Source organism: Gossypium arboreum, chromosome 11 (assembly GCF_025698485.1).
Source record: "Gossypium arboreum isolate Shixiya-1 chromosome 11, ASM2569848v2, whole genome shotgun sequence".
Lineage (NCBI taxonomy): Eukaryota > Viridiplantae > Streptophyta > Magnoliopsida > Malvales > Malvaceae > Gossypium > Gossypium arboreum.
The window spans coordinates 28,097,657-28,110,541 of record NC_069080.1 but is presented as its reverse complement, the minus strand read 5'-3'; the positions used below and the strand labels follow the sequence as shown (position 1 = coordinate 28,110,541).

Genomic DNA, 12,885 nt, shown 5'->3' with positions numbered 1-12,885 from the left:
ATACGTAGTTTGTATTTGAATAGTTAGATTAACGTGTTAGTAATCCAATTGTAGGTGGTTCGTGTGTGGATCTCGTCAGCATATCGTCGCAAACAGGTGTGTAACTAACACCCTCTTTCTTAGTCTAGATCGGCAAAAGTAGAAAATCCGAAATGCCGAAAATCGGTATTTTGTAGATTTGCGAGTGTGTGAATGCTCGTGAGATGAATCGATTAATGTTTTTGGTAAGCTGCAATGTTTGGACTGCAAAGTGCATGATTTCTGTGCCCTTGATATTTTTGGGCTTAATGGGCCAAATTTGGAATGATGGGCCAACGGGCCCAATTCGGTAAGAACCCTCGGTACGTGATTCTGTAGTACGTGAAAGGTAGGAATATGCATGAAAAACCCTAAAATAGATAAATTACTGAAATACCTTTAAAAGTGAAAAATTTACGCTTTACCCTAGTAGATAAATTACCAAATACCCCTAGGGTTAAATTGACCTAAATGCATGTTTGATTGTTGTTATTTACTGCATGCCATGTTATTATCTCGATGCATGGGACTGGGATATTGACGGAGAAAGTACTGAAAGTGGCTTGTCCACGCTTCGAGACTTTGCCTCAATTTATCGTTAATCGAGCAAAGAAGGCAGAATCGTGGAGTGTTAAATTTGGGTGGGTTGAGCTATTCCCACATGGAGTGTATGGCTGTACGGGTGGAGTGTAGTGGTTAGTGGGTTGAGTAGTCTCCCAAATGGGCTTGCATATGTTATTGATGTTGCATGTATTTTGAAATGGGCCTATGGGCCATCTTTATTATCTGAATAAGGGCTAAGGCCCGCTTATTGTAATCTGAAAAGGGCTCGCCCAAGACCATCATTACTGAATGGGCTTAGGCCCAATAGGCTTGAGCTGACTTGGGGTTTGAATGGGTTTTCCTTACACACCGAGTTTCCCTAAACTTACCCTTTTATTTTCATCGACGCAGAAATCCCCAACCATAGTGGGCTTGGAGTCATGAGGGAATTGGAGTGGCCACCGCTCAAAATTTGATTTTCTTCTCGTGAACTGGACATCCTTTTATTTACGTTTGAAGTTTTAGGTTTTAAATGTAATAAGGCCGCTTAATTATTTTTAATGGTTTTAATATGTATTACTAAGATAGGTATTACTTATTTTAACTGTTGAAATTGGATAGCTTTAGTATGCGTTTTCAAAAACAACAGTTGATTTCAAAATAACACGACAACAAGCAAAGCTTCCGCAATGAAAGTATTTTCCAAAATTAATCACTTTTCCTAAAAATGACTTAATCAAATCAGTTTCCTAGAAATATCCATGACGTTAAGGTGTGGCAATGGCGGTATGCATGTCTAGGATTGGATCCGAGGGGAGCTTGGTACTTAAGCAGTCCGATGGACTCACCACCTCTTTTTCGGTTTCCTACCTGGTGCACAGCTTCCATTCACTTTAACCCTATAATGAAATTATCTTTTAAAACACTAAATAAGTTTTTCTGGACCAATAATATAAAATGTTTTGAATGCTTCGATGTGGCATGCCGGATCCGGCCATAACTTCTGGGCTGGATTTGGGGTGTTACAAATACCCTAGTTGAAAGATACTATGGCACTATACCGGAAAATGATCAAGACCATAGTTAAAAGATATTATGGCATCATGTCGGAATGGTATAAGATCTTGGCTGAAAGATACCATGGCATCCCCTGAACAATGAATTATTCGAAAAGATACACAAATTAAATAAGTATTATATTAATGGTTTGAAGTTTATTATACGAATAGAAGGTTGAATTGAGTTTTAAATATGCTTACTTTTTATGTTTTATGCCATAATAAATTCATTTGTTTCATTTGGTTCAACAGTTAATAAAGACGCAAAAGAGTAAGTTTAATTATATGAATTGTCAATTGATCATGAAAGTTGAATTGGAAGATGTTGGTATAATGCTTTGATTTGGATAAGTTATGCAAATTGGTATTATGGTGAATGAAAGGTATATTTGATATGATACTATTACGTGTTTTATGACATGATGAGATTATATGTTTTTCTTCTGGAGCTCACTAACTTGTGGGACTTGTGATGTGTACAGGATTTCAAAAATTCATGAGTATAATAAAGAGATAATGCATCAAATTTATATAAATTGAGCTTAAAAGGTAAATTTATGTTTAAGTTTATACAAGCTTATTAAGCACTAGTTGCTTACGTAGTTGATTTCTTTGTCTTGTAGATCATCAGAAAACTCGATCGATTGGAACCTTGTTGGAGCACATACACACTATCCATCCATCAATTTAGTAGTTTTAGGTTATTTTGCTTATGGTTATAAATGGCATGTACTAGGAACTTGTAAGCTATTTTTTTCAATGTGATAATGTTTTTAACCTTCTTTTAGCTACTTATACATATATGGCTTAGTTTTAGTTTGAAGTTGTATACAAGATGGTGTTTTGGTATCTTAATTTCATTTACTTATAAACTGTTATAATTTTTTTTGTAGTAGACATGAATGATAAGTTTGGTATATGTTTATGGTTGAATATTATAGGTTACATGCAAAGTAGCTTAGTGTGATATATGAGTTTGATTTGGAATTTGAATTATGGTGTTAATGAGGGCACATTGGTTAGGTACCTAGGTTGGATTTTTGGTATGCTCTATGTTTGTTTGAATGATTTTTGAAGGCATGAAAATGGTTTTCTTTGGTTGTGTTTTGATACTTATGAAATGACATAGTTTTGGGCTTATTTTGGAATGCATACTTAGTGCACACAGCCTAGGACACGGGCTATTACACGACCATGTGTCTGATTGATTTTCAGGTGCAGGTTGGTCCATACGGTCACATAGAGTTACACAGCCTGGCTACACAACTGTGTAACCTTACTTCTAATGCACACACGATCTGACACACAGCTTACAACACGACTGTGTGATACTATTTCAAATGCCCACACGGGCTGGGACACAGTCGTGTGTCCTATAGTTCAAATGTTACACGGTTGGCCACACGATCATGTTTTGAGTCACACGGCCTAGGCTTTATCACACGGCCGTGTGACCCCTGGTTCCAAAATTTTCAAAATTTTTCATGTTCTCCTATTTTGATTCAAAATAGTCCCTAATTGTTGCCAAACTATTTTTAAGGCCCCATAGGCTTGGTTTAATATTTGTGAAGGTTTTTTTTATGCTTTGAGTAAATGTTAAAATGGAATGTTAATGTTTTAAATTGGTAAATTGTTTCTATGTGATGTTAATTGTTTCAATTTGAACGGTAATTCTCCATAACCTTAATCCGGCGACTGAGATGGGTTAGGGGTATTACAGTGTCATAATATATTACTTAGAATGTGTCTAGTTAAAGGAATATAAGATCCTCAAAGGTAATGAGAGATTTCAATATATGATTCTCATATTTAGATTTTAAACAATATCTTGAGAATTTGTAATCTCAAATTCTTAATAGTGCCAATGTTTCAAAATATCTAGGTAATCTTAATACCACAACTTCTTTAAAAAATTTACATCTCTTAGTAATGTGACATTTTAATAATTTTAATCTTATTTGTAATAAATTTAATTCACTTTACTTAAACAAAAATGAAATAATAATAAAAATGATAACTAGTTAATCAAATTCTCAAGCTCTTTTATATATTCTTCAAATAACATTTCAACTATATATATTTATTGTTATCCATCAAGAAAAATGATCATTTAGTCTATTGTATTATATTTTGTTCATCACTTTTACAATAACTTTACCATTCTTTTTATGGTAAACTACACCAACGATCACTCAACTTTGATCCAATAACAAAATAGTCACTAAACTTTTAACTCAGTCACTAAACTTTAGAAAAATAACAAACCAGTCACACAATCATTTTCTGTTACAAACGTAACGGAGCTATCATTTTCTGTCCCTCTCTCCCTCCTTTTGTCTCTCTCCCTTTACCCCCACTCTCCCATCCCTCCCACTACTTCGATTCTCTCCCTTTCCCCTACCGTCCCTCCCCCTCCAACTTTTTCCCTCTCCCCACTGTCCTTTTCCCCTACTAACTGTCTCCTAAAATTTTCTTACAGGAAAAAGAAATATCCAACAACAAGTTTAAGCATTTGGGGCATCAATTTGAAGCAAATAATAACAGCAAATAATTAGAGCAACCGGTGAGGAAGGAATGATAATTAGTAGCCATTATATCAAAGTTGATCAGTGGAAGAAATTTGGCTAACCAGCAACCTTTTTAAAGCAATGGTCGGTGCAATGGAAAATAAATACATGTTCAATCGACAATAAATTAGAGAGCAAACAAGCAGGTTAATGAAGCACTTCTTTAAAGCACATTGAAGGCTTTTTATTCGACTGTTAAAGGCTATTTGGTGATTGAAATTGGGTCAAATGAAAGTTAGTATAAATGGTGGGCAACAACTATTTTGGGAGCATTTCAATTGGCAATTTGCAATAAATAATTTAGAAGCAATTTGATTGATGCAAGCAAGGGATTTTAGAGTAACGGTGTAACAAAGATGAGAGCCATAATCGCAAGACAAAGCAACCAAAAAATTAAGAATATGCCAGTCGATTGGTGGAGTGAATTAAGATGGTTGAAGCTTGTTGGAAATCGGAGTAGTGTTGGCAGAGGGAAAGGGACGGTAAGGTAGAAGGAGAGGGTTAGCAAAGGAAAAGGGATGGTGGGGGAGAGGGAGATAATCGAAGTAGGGGGAAGGAATGGTGGGGAGAGGGAAAGGTATGGGAGAACAGTGGTAGCAAGAGGGAGACGAGAGGGGGGAGAGGGATGAAAAATGACAACTTCGTTATGTCTGTAACAGAAAATGGTTAGGATGACTGGTTTTTTGTTATTCTAAAGTTTAGTGACTGAGTTGAATGCGTTTAGTGACTGAGTTGAATGCTTAGTAATTGTTTTGTTATTGGAACCAAAGTGACTGTTGGTGTGCTTTACCTTTCTTTTTATCATTTTGGTCAATTTTGCCCTTAAACTCTACAAATAAATAGCATGTTTTGAAAAAAAAAATTCTTTTTCTTTTCTTTTCATTTATTTTCTCAAAAAAAATTCTTTTTCTTTTCTTTTCATTTATTTTCTCATCACTTTAATTAAAAAGAAGTCTTAATTGCTTATCCATCCTCTCTAATTTTGATTATTTTTTTCTTGTGTGCATTGTTTTCTTGTATCTATTTTGTTCGTTCGTTGCTTCCTCGCTTTTGTGTTTGCTTCCACTAAGTTTCGATACCTTATACAATTTCCTTTGAAAATTTTATATTCTCTTGGTAATGTGACATTTTTAACAATTTTAACCTTATTTTTAATAAATTTACTTCACTTTACTTAAACAAAAGGAAATAAAATAAGAATAATAACTAGTTAATCAAATTCTCAAGCTCTTTGATATATTCTTCAAATAACATTTCAATTGTATATATTTATTATTATGGGTTGAGGAAAATTAACATTTAGTCTATTGTATTATATTTTTTTCATTACTTTTACAACAATTTTACCATTCTTTTTTATCATTTTGGTCAAATTTACCCTTAAACTCTACAATAAATAACATGTTTTGATAAAAAAATTGTTTTCTTTTTCTTTTCTTTTCCCGTCACTTTAGTCAAAAAAGGAGTCTCAATTTTTTATCTCTCCTTTCCAATTTTAATTAATTTATTTGATTAATTTTTCTTGTGTGCATTATTTTCTTGTGGCTTTTCTGTTCGTTCGTTGCTTCCTCACTTTTGTGTTTGCTTCCACTAAGTTTCGATGTTTTAAAGAATTTCCTTTGAGTTGAAAACCTTTACTAACAATAACATCACCGCATTCCTGGTGCCCAAACACCATCATCTCTACATCCTCATTATCGTTGAGATCTATTGTAATGTATTTATGCCCTGTTCTATTGGACCGTAGAAATCTATGCTTTATATTGGCTATGTACTTAGTACTTCCAACATAGATTTTTGATAAGCTATAAAAATAGCATATTCTAATCTCATTCTTGATATGTTTTTGGATGATTAATTATGTAAATTAGTAAATTTGATGCTTCTAATCCTTTAAATTCATGTTTCTATACTGAGGAGAGCATTTGGGAGTGAAAGGAGCAAAAAACGAGCCATCAGAATCCACACAGGATAAATAAATCTGTTTTCAGGATCCACACAGGCTGGCCACACGACCATGTGCCAGCCCATGTTGATTTCGCATCCTGCTTCCCAAATACGTAGAAAAACCCAATTTTTTAGTTTTCTGAGCATTCTAAAGTCTATAAATACCAATTATAAGAAGATCTAAGGGGGAAATCAAAGAAAATCGAAGAAAACACTCAAAGAATGCCATCAGAATCAACTCGGAAGCGGATCTTTGTAACAGCCAAATTTTTAGTGGTGTCGAAAATAGTGGTTCGAGACCACTAAATTCGGTGAGTGAGTTCAAAAATTATGTTATTTATTATGTTAGAAAGATTTTTGATTTGGTGGTTTGTGTTTTAGAAGAAACTATTAAGTAAAATAGGTTTCGAAATGAGGAATCATGACCTCGATTTCATAAACTGAATCGTAAATATTTTTATAAATATTTACGCATTATCATTAAGTTAGTATTAAAATTTCGATAGAAAATCTTAACGTTTTGATAGTTAAATAATTAAAAAGGACTAAATTGAAAAAGGTGCAAAACTTGCTAATTAAGAGAAATAGTGATTAAATAGCTTAAGTGAAGAATAAGGGAGGACTAAATAGGCTTATACATTCATTAAAAAATTTGGACAGCATGTGTGTATAAGAAATAACAAAATTAGTGTGAACAAGGGTAAAATTGGAAATGAAATAAAAGCTAATAGTTAAAAAAATAGGATGTAATTGAATATCTAGACAATTCTTCATAATTCTCAGCCAAAAACACCATTGAAGAACCCTTAGGAAGCTAGTTTTCTTATTTTACTACATGTGAGTTCAATTATTGCTCTTTTCTTGGAATTTTTGTGTTTTTAAGATTTTTACAACTAGGTCCAATTGTCTATTTCATTAGTTTTTGATTTTATGGGTAATTATGAAAGTTACCATTGATGAGTGTTGGATTTTTATGATGAATTAACATAGAATTTAAGCTTTAATTTTGTTAAATGATGATTTTATCAAGTAATTTTAATAGAAATTGACTTTATGACCAAATTGGGAAAAAGATTAAAACTTAGGGTTTTGTATTAAATTCTATTCATCAAAGGTTGTGTAATAGCTTAGAATGATTAGATAAAATGTTAATTAAGAAAAATTATTTTATTTGATGGGCTAATTAGTGAGGGACTAAATTGTAAAAACTATAAAAGTTGGGGTAATTGTGTAATTTCAAAATTTTAGAGGTATAAATTGTGAAGTGAATTAGAATTTAAATATGTGCTAATGAATGAATAATTTCATATTTTAGATCAAGAGCCAGTAGATCAACGAGAAAAAGGGAAATTAGCAAAATAGTCCCTAACTAGTACAAACTTACAATTTAACTCAGGTATGGTTAAATTTTAATGTTAAATTGTAAGTTTGTATGGTTAAATTTTAATGTTATATGTTAATTAATAAATGGTATTTTGTATTTATTTGTAGCATTTGTTAAAAATAAATTTATGTTTAAATTCACGAAATTGAATCAAGTGTTTGAAATGAACGGAATGCAAGATTGAGTACAGTCGTTTAGTGCAAAAAGGGGAATTGACAGCAAAATTACCCAAGTAAACCAGGCTCATCATTTTTTGAGAACTTTCGTGTTTGCTTTTTGTTTAGCTCTCATGAGCTTCAGTCAGCTCATATGAGTTTCAGTTTAACCCTTCTGGGTTTCAGTTTAGCTCTTCCGAGCTTCAGATTAACCCTTATGGGTTTCTATTCAACTCTTATGAGCTTCCGTACAGCTTTTGGGTTTCTATTTAGCTCTTATGTGCTTCTGTACAGCCTTCGGGCTTCTGTTTACGATGTACTCAAATCCGTAAGATGTTCTTTGGGTTTGATAAGAAATGGCAAATGCCACATAGAATTATTGTGGAAGAATTTAAGTTATTATTGATATTGAGTTCAAATAAGTAAATTCGTTAATTGAAATTGTGATTGGTAGGAAATGTTTGTAAAATGATTTACCTAAATGAATTATTACTATAGTATGTTCGGTAAGATTTATATTTAAAGCCAACGAATTTACTAAGATTCATTAAGCTTACTTGTGTCGTTAAATGTTCCTTTTAGATTTTCAAGAAGTTTGAAGGATATCATCAACATGTCAGGTCACACTATCCAGTTGCTACGGTAGATTTCGTTATACACTTTATGGTTTATATGGCATATATAGGGCTGGATTGGAAAAGAGTTAAATTTGAAGTATGGTTGTGAATGACATACATGTATATATGTTAGTATGCATGTATTTAGTAATAGATTTTGGTAAATCAATGAATAGAGTTATTTCGGTAAGTTTAGGTTATTGAGTTCTTTATGATATATTATGTTTAAAAAAATGATTTTTGGCTTGTGTTGATTGTTTGATTAGGGTCATTTGATGTATTGAAATGTCGTGTATAGGTTGATATAAAAAAGGGTGAAAAAAGTAGCATTAAAATGGCCTATTTTTATCTACACAGGCGTGTGTCTCAGCTGTGTGTGACACACGGCCTAGCACATAAGCGTGTGGCCTGGTCGTGTGTCCCCTACATCTTAAAAATTGAGAAACAGACTGCTTAGAATTGGTCACACGAGCAGAAACACGGGCGTGTGTCTTGGCCGTGTGAATCCTGCAACTAATTTTCGAAAATTAAATTGTCCACACGGCCTAGCACACGAACATGTGGCTGGCCGTGTGACCCAAGTTAGTACCTACCCTAATTTAAACACAGGCTGGGACATGGTCATGTGCCTCACATCGAATGCCCACACGGCCTAAGACACGGGCGTGTTACTCACACGGCCTAACCACACGGGAGTGTGTCCCCTACACCTAAGAAAAATTTTGAAATTTTGCGATTTTTTTTTTAGTTTCTTGTTTAGTCTCGATTTGATTCTAACATGTATTTTGGGCCTCGAGGACCCATTTAAGGGATGATATGATTGATTTCAAATATGAATAGTAAATGACATAAATTTTTTATAATTGATCTGTAAACTCCGGTAATGCTCCGTGACCCTGTTCCGACGACGGATAGGGATTAGGAGTGTTACAATCTCCATCAAGATCAAAGATCTTCGTTTAATTTCTTTCGACCTTTTATTGAGTTTCTTTATGTCTTGTGGTTATCCTAACTTTGAGATATTTTTATTTAGGATTATGAACTAAATTCCCTAGATACCTAGGAAGGATGAAACCTATAATGAATCTTATTATTTGATTTCTGATTTACATGATAAATATTTGATTCTTGTTTTCAATTATGTATTCTTATTTCTTGTTTTAATATTTCTGGGATAATAATTCATGTTTAATGTGTTTATTTCAGTGGAGCAAAAGTCCCTGTTTAAGAGTAAATCTAGCATAATTGAGTGGAGTTGCATGCAATCCTAGAAATAGGACAACATAAATCTACTAGATTAGAGTCAAATCTAATAGGGGAATTCATAGATCGAGTTAATGTGACAACAGGGGTTTTAATTATAAAGAGATTTCTATTAATCAACCTAGAATCAGTTGTTCTTACTCTCGAAAAAGATATTAACATAATTTAAGGATTTCTAGGGATCAAGTAACAAGTAAATAAATCGTTTAATTCAGATTCATAATAATAGGTGAAATTCAGGTGGATTCCTTCCTGGGTATTGTTTATCTCATTGGTTATATTTGATTATTTTTCTATTTCATTCTCTATTGTGTTATTAGATAAATTAGTTTAGTAATTTTAGATTAAAACACATCACCCCAACTTGTCGGCTAGATAATAAGAATACGGTAATTACTAGTATTTTTAGTCCTCGTGGATACAATATTCCCTACTCACCATAGCTATACTAGTATTCGATAGGTGCGCTTGCCGTTAGTTTAACTATAGTTAGTTTGGTGACCATCAAGTTTTTGATGCCGTTGCCAGGGACTTAAATATTAGGAACACTTGATTTTTATTAATTTAGCCATTTATTTTTATTGTATTTTATTTTTGTTTTTAGTTTGATTTTTACATTCTAATTTTTTTTCCTTTCTTTTATTTACTTCTAGCAGGCTCCTTCAGTTTATGACTAGAAGAAACACGTCGGGACCATTATTATTTGATAGTGAGATTAAAAGTACTGCTCGCAGAAACCGTAGAGAAGTATGGTAGAATCGACAAAATATAGTAGACGAAGAGGACGTTATTATTATTACTGAGGAGATGGGTGATAATCATAATAATTAGCTACCTCCTGTAGTTGATGCAAATCTTGCAAATCTAGATCATGTTCCTCGTACTATGTAAGATTATGGCAAGCCCACTCTAATTGGAGATGAATCGAGTATTGTGAGACCCACTATTACTGCAAATAATTTCAGACTAAAGCCAAACACTAGTCAAATGATACAACAATTTGTTCAGTTCAATGGTTTGCAAGACGAAGATCCAAATACTCATTTGGCTAATTTTCTAGAAGTCTGTGATACTTTCAAGATAAATGGCATTTTTGAAAACACCATTCGCCTATGATTATTCCCTTTCTCGTTAAGGAACAAAGCTAAACAGTGGTTGAATTCTTTAGCACAAGGTTCTATCATTACATGGGATCAAATGACTGAGAAATTATTACTGAAGTACTTCCCACCAGCTAAGACAGCTAAGTTGAGGAATGATATCTCTTCCTTCATTCAGATTGATTTAGAAACATTATATGATGCATGGGAGAGGTATAAAGACTTATTGAGAAGGTGCCCTCACCATGGGTTACCCTTATGGTTACAAGTTCAAACATTCTATAATGGTTTGAATCCCTCCACTAGGTAGTTGATTGATGCAGTAGCCAGTGGAACTCTAAATAATAAAACACCAGAAGCGGCTTATGAATTTATTGAAGAGATGGCATTGAATAATTATTAGTGGCAAGTCATGAGGACGAAGCTGATGAAAGCAGTCGGTGTTTTGAACTTAGATGCAGTCACAATGTTATTAAATCAAGTAGAACAGTTAAATAAGAAAATTGAAGGTTTATATGTTTCTATGCAGGTACATCCAGTGATGCAATGCGATACGAATGGAGGAAGAATGAACAATCCATAATGTCTACCCTACAGTCCTAGCACAGAGAACGAACAAATAAATTATACGAGTAATAATTCTAGGCCTCAAAATAATCCTTATAATAATACCTATAATTCAGGTTGGAGGAACCATCTCAATTTCTCTTAGGTTGGTTAAGGAAATCAGAGAGCACAACCTCTCCAAGCTTCCAACAATAACCTTACCAGCAAGAGAAGAAGCCAAACATTAAGGAGATGTTGTCAAAGTTTATCTCAATGTTAGAAACCCATTTTCAAAACACTAAAGTAGCGCTTAAAAATCAACAAGCATCAATTCAAGGGATTAAGAACCAAATCAGTCAACTTGTTAAGTTAATTTCAGAATGACCACAAGGTAGTTTACCTAGCAATACTGAAACTAACCCAAGGGAACAACTTCATGCAATTACTGTGCATTATGAAGAAGGGTTAGTTGAATCTGAGCCAGAACTGAGGCAAGAAATTATGGTAAGTAATGGTAAGGTTGAGGTAAGCTAGAATGAGCAAAAGCCGATTGGTACAGAATATAAACCTCGAGTGTCATATCCTAACTCAACAAAAAGAGACAACACAACCAAACAATTTGGTAAATTTCTTAAACTTCTTAAAAAATTACTTATTATCTTATCGTTTGTTGAAGTTCTTTCGCAGATTCTCAATTCCGTTAAATTTCTAAATGAGCTTTTGGTGAACAAAAGGAAGTTAGATGATTCATTGACTGTGGAGCTAAATGTTGTTTGCTCAGCTATACTACAAAATAATCTACCCAACAAATTGAAAGATCAAGGGAGTTTTACTATTCCTTATTTAATTGGTAGTTTGAATATTAATAATGCTTTGGCTAATTTAGGTGCTAGTATTAATGTCATGCATTATAAAATGTTTAAGCAATTAGGTCTTGAGAAACCCAAACAAACTAGAATGAGTATTCAATTAGCGGATAGAACCATTAGATTTCCTAGGGGTATTATTGAAGATGTACTTGTAAAAATTGATAAATTCATATTCCCAGTTGATTTTGTTGTTTTAGACATGGATGAGGATAGTGACGTACCTCTAATTCTAGGTTGGCCATTTTTAGCAACTGCTAGAACTATTATTGATGTTGGTACAAGTGAATTAGTAGTTCGTGTAGGTGACGAAACGATTACTCTCCAAGCTCATGATTTTGTTAGAACATCTAGTGATCGAGACGATTTTACAAGTTCTGTTAATATGAGTAACCATATGGCTCAAACTTCTTTGTAGGAAACCCCTCGAAAAAACATAATAAAGCCATGTTTCAATCTATACGATAGAAACAAAATGACTTATAAAGAACAAATGTTACAAATCAATGAACTAGACGAATGGCGGACAAACCGAAAAAGAACGATAAAGAGCCACAAAGTCGCCATGATGAACATGTGGATGGAACGAATCAATCTAAGGTTGAGGACAATGTACTGCTAGATAAAATGGATCCTCGAATTTCCACTTCAGAGCTTGATGCAAATGGATCAAACCCCTTTATGGTACTGAATGTCTTCTCGTACGGTATAGTCGAGGTAGCTCATTTTGAATTTGGCACATTTAAGGTAAATAGTATTCGACTTAAACCTTATTTTGATAATATGATAGTTATTAAACTAACTAAAAATTACGACAAAGG

General features: G+C 33.4%; 1 non-coding gene across 1 annotated transcript; it reads right to left on the bottom strand.

Moving 5' to 3' along the window:
- Nucleotides 1–10,797: 10,797 nt before the first annotated feature.
- On the bottom strand, nucleotides 10,798–10,904 carry LOC128284741 (small nucleolar RNA R71). The gene has a single exon (XR_008275163.1). It is a non-coding gene; the product is annotated as a small nucleolar RNA R71 (small nucleolar RNA).
- Between the last annotated feature and the right edge of the window lie 1,981 nt (nucleotides 10,905–12,885).